Here is an 8533-nt window from a genome sequence, read left to right on the forward strand (position 1 = left end):
TTATATGCCCCAGTACAGGGGAACACCAGGGCCAAGAAGTGGGAGTGGGGTGGGGGAACGGGGTGCAGGGAAGGTATAGGGGAATTTTAGGATAGCATTTGAAATGTAAATGAAGAAAATATCTAATCAAAAATTGAAAAAAAAAAGTGGTCACTCACCAGGCAGTGGTGGCACATGCTTTTAATCCCAGCACTTGGGAGGCAGAGGCAAGCAGATTTCTGAATTTGAGGCTAACCTGGTCTACTGAGTGAGTTCCAGGACAGCCAGGGCTAAACAGAGAAACCTGTCTCAAAAAAAACAAAAAACAAAAAACAAAAAACAAAAAAAAAAAAACAAAAAAACAAAAAAACAAGAAAAAACAAAACAAAAAAAAAGGAAAAAAAAAAAAAGAAAGAAAGAATGAATGAAGTGATCATTCGTAAGCCCTCCCCCTTAAATGATGAAACAGGGATGGGCCCAATTTTGTGAAGTCATGTGCCTTGGAAATTAGTGCAGAGTCTCTGTCCTGCTAGAAGATAACAACATTTTCTTGAGCTCCTGTGGAGTGTTGCATAATATTTAGACTTACAGTGGCAAGAAAACCAAACTTATGCCCTTTTACTTTCAGGTTACTGAGAATGCTGCTTTTGTGACTGATGATTTTGCCTGTAATTTCTACATCCAATACTTTCAATTTGATAAGTTTTTGTTGTTGTTTTGTTTTGTTTTGTTTTTTGTTTTGTTTTGTTTTGTTTGCCAGGCTCTTTCAGGCCCTTGAGCCTCAGAAATTTCCTAAGCATTTGCTCTGTTTTTATGATTATCATATTTGCTCCTTGGTCTGCAGCTCTCATGATAAAAAAGGACTCCTATATGTAATGGTAAGTGAAGAATGAAGCCCAACTAGCCTGCTCACTTGTGAACAAAGAAGTCAGACAGCCAGAGCTCCATAGGCATCAAATATGAGTAAGATTTGATCAGTCTTCAGAAATATGTAATTTATTGAATAATTGATTTTGATAAACTACAAAGCAGAAGTTATAAATTTTTGATTGCATACAGCTCAAATTCTTTCTTAATAATCCCCCACCCTATTATCTATATTGAGCATTATATAGTGTTTTACTGACATACTCATTTCAACAGAGTACTAGTTTAATACTTTTTACTTGATAAATTGAGTGAATATTATTTCTCTGTGTTTTTCTATTGTACTTTTTCAACCAGATGATGGAAACTTGAAAAACTATGCAGAGGACAAATTATTGATATTTGAAACTATAAACTGAGAAGGATAGTCATGAAAAATTCCAGTCATATATGATGATCTCTTTCATGGATAATTTAAAAGCCCTTCTTGATCCTGCCAATGCAGCATTAGAGGAAAACCGAAATTTACATAAATTTCATGTTGTAAGGAATACTGATGAGATTTATATAACACAAAATCAGAGCTTTAATGAGAGGAGGGGCTAAATGCATTTCTATAGAGGTGATAGATGAGCAGCTGTTGTAATCTCTCCATTCTTATCCCTGCTTTAGTTAGCCAAACTTATAACAATTTTGTTTCCCATAGGGATGTAACACTTATATATGACTGCAATTTCTACGTGTCTCGTGGCTCCAGCAGCCATCAACTGCTAGCTCCTTAACTGGGCATGGGACTTCATAAGCCCCACTCCATCCATGTTGGAAATTAGGCTGACTTCCTCTTATAAAGGGCTTGTGCATGCAGTCTCTGCTGATATTAGTTTGTGTGTACTATGGGTTACCAAGTCAGAGTGAGGGGTGGTAAAGCACTGCCCATAATCCCAGATAGCTCTCAGAGAGCAAAGCAGTAGAGGTTATCCTCTGTAACCAAGCAGGCTTGGACCTACTCAACTCCAGAGAAACAAAGGCCAGATAGGCTTCTGTTTCCCTACCAGAGAACCGGCTTCTCAGAAATCATGTGACCAGCCATCTGCTAATCTAGTTGATATGCTTGAAAGGTCCCTGCCCCTACTGCAGCACCTCCACCTTTGTTCTTTTTTCTACCCTCTCCACTGACTCAAACTATAAAATCTAGCCCCCTATTTCAATAAGTGAGTGAGCTGTCCTCCAATAGTTTCCAAGTGTTTTTACCCACCATACTCACTGCCACTCAAGACCCTGCTCCCCAACTCCTCCACTCCTCAAGACTGCTGATATAGAATGGCTGTGAAAGACTCCAAGAGGAGCACCTCCCTCAGGCCTCAGAACAATAGCTGACACCCAAGAACTCACGACAGACTGAGCTTGTTGCAAACCACACAAGGCTTTATTCGGGGAAAGCCAGAGCTCTGGGGACGACTCATATCCCATGCAGGGGTAGAGGAGTCGACCTCGAGAGGAAAGAGGTCCCAGTTTTTATAGGCCCTCAGGGGGGAAAGGAGAAGGGGGAGAGTAGGGGATTTCCAGATCTAAACAATGTCTACTCTCAAGAAATGGGTATGGGAGGGGTACAAGGAAAGAGTCTAATGAAGGTGCAGCAATGGGCACACACCTGGTCAGAACATTGGCAGACACACAGGCTCAAGGAATGGCCAGAGCATTATGCACCTCTATTTTTCTAAATCAGTGAAGCTAGCTCTGCTAACACTGACGTCTATCTTGCCAATTTCAGGGCTTCTGTGTCCTTTTACATGCTGCCAGGATCTTTCAGCTGATATAGGTCAGGGACCCACAGTATGTGACTATGCTACCAATACAGTAAATACTGTTTACCTATGCCATTACCATTGACTCCCTCCTGATGTAAAGTCTTTCTGCCCCTTCTTTTATGATGAACTTAGAAGAGTGTTCATGGTAGGGAGAAGTGATATAGAAGCCTCATTTAGAACTGAACACCCCATAGTTTCATAATTTTTACTCCTTTTAAATTAAACATATAAAGTACTGGCCTCTTCATGACTTCTTCATACATACTTTCTTTTTACATTTTTACAGATCCTTTTCCTCAACATATAAACAGGTTAGCACTACATAGCCTATAGAATCTGTCCTGCACCTCATTTGTGTCCGTGCCTTATCTCTCATCTCCCATACTTTTGACAATTGTTATACCAAAAATGCTTTTCTCAAGACTGTGAGCAGCCTCTTGGTATATCTGTTGTCTGACTCATCAGTACCCTGAACCCAGCTTATCACATATCATATCCTTGATATGTGAGCTCCTCATGGGGCCTTAAGAAACCTATCTTTCTAAGATTTTTCCATTGTCCTCACCCATGTGAATCTCTTCATGTTCCTTCCTTCTTTCTTGAGTCCTAGTGTTTGTAAAACCATGGAACCAACTCTTCTCCATTAATACTGTGGGTGATCTCCAAATTTCAAGATAGTTGGCACATATTTGCTGATAGTTTCTAAATGTGCACTTTACTTCACGTTCTTATAACAAAATTTCTACACACTCTTTTCTGTTTTCTAGTATCTAATAGACATCTAAATATCTGATAGATATGCAAAATGTAAATGTAAAGTATCCAAAGACCAGCTTCTGCTATACTTTGTACAATTCAGGTACTCAACCTACAATGTCACCATTTTTCTAGTTCTTTGATTCAAAAGCTGGATCATCAACTTTTCTTGGGTATGCCATATGTTCATTGATCAGAAACACAAGTAAATCCGGTCTTTACAAAATAATTAGAATCACCATGTCCTCTGTACCCACCTTGGACACTGTCATATCCTATTATGGATGGCTGCACTAGCCTTTAGACCTGAATAGTTGCATCCACACCTATACCCCTACGGCACAACAATTTAATGGCATGTAGATGTATGCAGGCCATTTCAGTGACACTTCTCAAAAGCCTTCCTATGGCTCCAACTTTCAGGAGAGTCTGTGAAGTGGACTCATTCTCCTTTTTCTTTTTGACCTTTATGTTCTTCCCCCTCCCTCATTCAGCACAGGCAGTTCCCCACAAAGGTGTTGCCACAGGAATGCTTTTCTACCAGCGATGTAAGTACAGCTATGTTTATCCATGTTCCAAATCTCAGCTCTATAATCACCTTTTGGTGATAACATGTTCTTGGTTTTTCTATGTAGACTTGAAGTTATCTCCTCCCCTCTATGACATCAGCCCTTCATACCCATCAATCTAGAGCACTACCCATCTTCTAATAGAATCTATAGCAATGCATCTTTTATTCATGTCTTCCTTGGAGAGTTTGGTTAAGCTATTTTCTACTTTTTTATTGATGTGCCCTAGGCCTTTAGCACCTAGTGCAGCTTGGTTTATTAGTAAATATTTGTTAAAAAACTGAATGAGGATTTAAAAGCCTGAGTTTTAAATTTATAGCACTATCATAGCTAATGTCATATTTATTTAAATATAATCTGGTCATGATTGTTCATGTCTACTTGTTTGCTCAGCAAGTTAAGGCAGAAGAATGTTGAGTTTGAGAACAGCTTGAGTAACAGAGTGAGGTCAAAGCCAACAGCCTTCACATATATAACGAGACACTGGCCAATAATTTACAAATTTAATACTTAATTTTAAATAAATTAATATGCTTATACTACACTAGTTCATCTGGATTTCTCATTATTTTATTATATGATTTCTTTTTAAAAATATATGGTTATGAATATGTGCATATGAAAAAACACTATAATAACAGCAAATTTTATAAAGCATTTAACTAAGGGCCTACTTATAGTTTCATAGGCTTAGTCCATTGCCAACATAGCAGAGAGCATGGCAGCATGCATAGCATTGACGCAGTAGCTCAGAGCTACATCCTCATCTCCAGAGAGAGAGACAGACAGACATACAGACAGATAAGAGACAGAGAGACAGAATCATTTTGATTTGCATTTCCCAGATGACTAAGGAAGTTAATCATTTCTTTAAGTGCTTCTCGGCCATTTGAGATTCCTCAGTTGAGAGTTCTTTGTTTAGCCCTTATCCCATTTTTTAATAGGGTTATTTGGTTTTCTGGAGTCTAACTTCTTGAGTTCTTTGTCTATTTTAGATATTAGCCTTCTATTGGATTTAGTGAAAATCTTTTCCCAATCTGTTGGTTGCCATTTTGACCTTTGCCTTACAGAAGCTTTTCAATTTCATGAGGTCCCATTTATTAATTGTTTTTAGAACCTGAGCAGCCTTATTTGTAATAGATAGAAGCTGGAAACAACCCAAATGTCCTTTAGTCTAAGAATGGATGCAGAAAATATGGTTCATTTACACAATGGAATACTACTCAGTTATTAAAACCATGAATTTTATAGGCAAATGGATGGAACTAGAAATATCATCCCGAGTAAGGTGACCCAGACCCAAAGAACAAACATGGTACATGCTCACTGATAAGTGGATAGTAACCAAAAAGTACAGAATACTCAGCATACAACCCAGAGTCCATAAGAAGTTTAATGAGAAGGAAGGCCCAAGTGAGGATGCTTCAATCCCATTTAGAAGGGGGAACAAAATAATCACAGAATGCAGAGAGAGAGAGGGACCTGGGTGGTTGAGGGGACAGGAAAAGGTAGGGCAGGATCAGGTATGGGGGAGGGAGGAAGAAGACAGAAGGCCAGGAGAATGAATAGAAATATCCCATTTCTAAGGATGTGGGGCGGGGGGACACTTTAGAAAGTCCAAGAGACCTGGGATGTGAGATACTCCCCGGACTTAATGGGGTAATCTTAGCTGAAATGTATTTTATTAAATGGACCATAATTTAGTCGTTTTTCCCTCTTTGCAAAGTCATCAACCACATTAGATATCCAAAGCAAAGAAGAAACGTCTTCTACTGGGACTGAGTCAAAAGAGCCATATGCCATGCTCAAGGCAAGACGAGCCACAGATCTCCATTCTGACTTAATTCAGTGGTGACCTCCCAGCAGAAGTGATAAAAAAAAAAGAGTGGACAGGGAGAGCTGTCTACAAATAATTTGAATCTTAAATTGTGATGTCCTAAAAAGCTTCTGGAGGAAGATGGTATTTATTGGAAAGTCCAGCATGCAGTCCTATAACCAGTAGGTCATCAAGAGACATGCTTTCAAGAAACTACACATTTGGAGACTGTCACATAAGACACATTAAAAGTAGTGTCTCAAACAATTATTTTGAGCTTTTAAAGTTGCATAGATTGGAAGAAACAGCAGCAGCTTGGCTGACCTCCTGGCCGCACTGATGGTGACGCAAATGAATGGTCACGGATTCAAGAATCACCTTACCAAGCTCAAAAGAACGTTGTGTAGAAAAGGTGGACCACAAAAAAAGCTTAAAATATGAGCTTATACGTTGGGGAAGATCACCTCTGCCTCTGAGCCAGCAGAGTAATATGAAATGGAAGTAACACTGATGACAGTGATTCCAAATTAACAGGACTAGTGTTAATGACTCAGGCAAGAAGGTAGCTAGTGCTGCCTAAGTTCTTTGTTGTAGCAACACACTCCAATACAACATGAGGCAGAATGATAGTTTTATGTTCAATTAGAGATTAACCTTCAAAATCCTATCCATGTAAATGTGATCTCCATTTTTCTTTTTTTATTTATTATTTATTTATTTATTTTAATATTTTTATTACGTATTTTCCTCAATTATATTTCCAATGCTATCCCAAAAGTCCCCCATACCCTCCACCCCCCACTTCCCTACCCGCCCTTTCCCATTTTTTTTGGCCCTGGCGTTCCCCTGTACTGGGGCATATAAAGTTTGTGTGTCCAATGGGCCTCTCTTTCCAGTGATGACCGACTAGGCCATCTTTTGATACATATGCAGCTAGAGTCCAGAGCTCTAAGCTTATAATTTTGGGAAACCTCTGCTAATTAAGGGTGAACTCTACCATTGACCAAATAACCTCTGGGCCCCGACTCATTAGCAGAGTGTCTCCTTCTCTGACCTTTTCTGGGGAATTCAAAATCCCCACATATGCCTCTACCTGAAGAATGTCAAGTAGCTTCAGTTAGGGTACAGGATTCTTTACTCCTCATAAGAACCAATTCAGTTAGCACCTGTGATTCCAGAAATGCTTCTGAAAGACTCCGAGAGGAGCCCCTCGCTCAGGCCTCAGGACAATAGCGGACACCCAAGAACTCACGACAGACCGAGCTTGTTGCAAACCACATGAGGCTTTATTCGGGGAAAGCCAGAGCTCTGGGGACGACTCATATCCCACGCAGGGGTAGAGGAGTCGTCCCCGAGGGAAAAGAGTTTCCAGTTTTTATAGGCCCTCAGGGGGAAAGGAGAAGGGGGAGATTAGGGGATTTCCAGATCTAAACAATATCTATTCTAAAATGATTGATTCCTCAAGAAATGGGTATGGGAGGGAAACAAGGAAAAAATCTAATGAAGGTACAGCAATGGGCACACACCTGGTCAGAACATTGGCAGGCACACAGGTTCGAGGAGTGGCCAAAGCATTGTGCACCTCTATTTTTCTAAATCAGTGAAGCCAGTTCTACTAACAATAAAATCTATTTTACCAATTTCAGGGCTTCTATGACCTTTTACATTCTGCCAGAATCTTTCACTTCCCCATGCCAATGAGGCATTTCAGTACTCTAAGCCTTCAACCAATGACCTTTGCCCATCCTGTATGTGTCAAGCCTCTGTCCCCCAAAACTTAATAAGATTTGAAAGGTTGTCCCCAAGTAAATTTCATCTGACACCCCACAGCTTCTCCCAGTGTGATCATTCACTGTTCCTACTCACAGGTCTTCTGAACCCCGTTTGTAGTCGCTACTTCCTACCCCTCTGTTCATAGCTATCGCTCCCATTGCCCTTATGGATCATATCAGCCATTGATCAGCAAGGGCACAGAGAGCCACATACAATAAACAAACTGAAGTTAGATGAATACATACTTTGTCTGAGGATATACAACTGTGAAAGAAATGGAAGCTGGAATAGCATCTGTAAAATGTTTCATACCATTTCACTGCTTCTTTTTAGATGTTGCTATAAGTCTGGCTACTAAGTTCATAAAAACACTCAGTTACAGAAAGCCCATATGTAGAAAGGAGTCATTTTTGAAGTTTATTTGGTCAATATATTTTATTTTACTCCTGGAAGATATACCTCTTAGTCTTTGATCAACATTATCAGGTTATTATTCATGGGAATTATTAAAATGTGAGCCCTCTTTCATTAACTACACTGCCTTCAAGTTTATGAAAGATTAAACTACATTATTTATTAAGTCTAATGAAAGAGAGTGAGGGGCATTTGAGGGAGGTATATTGTGTGAGAGAATAATTTATTTTCAAAAAACAAAAGGAGTATCTTAGCAGACTATAAATTAAACATGCTTGCGCTGTGATAATAAAAACAAACAGCCAGGATAGTTTTACTGAATTTGAATCTTTCATTGCTTTTCTGCTAGTTGGGGAAGTGGGTTAACTTTTATTTCCTCAAATCTTAGACAAGAAACCATGAATCAGAGAAGCCCTCAAGGTCTTCTGATTTGTTCAGGTGTTTGGAAAACCATTTTGAGAAAATAAAACTATAAGAATCGTCCTCATCACATGGCAATAAAATGTAAAATATATTTGGAAAGAAAATGGTAGTAATTATTTAAAATGTTG

This window comes from Mus musculus, chromosome 9 (assembly GCF_000001635.26).
Source record: "Mus musculus strain C57BL/6J chromosome 9, GRCm38.p6 C57BL/6J".
Taxonomy (NCBI): Eukaryota; Metazoa; Chordata; class Mammalia; order Rodentia; family Muridae; genus Mus; species Mus musculus.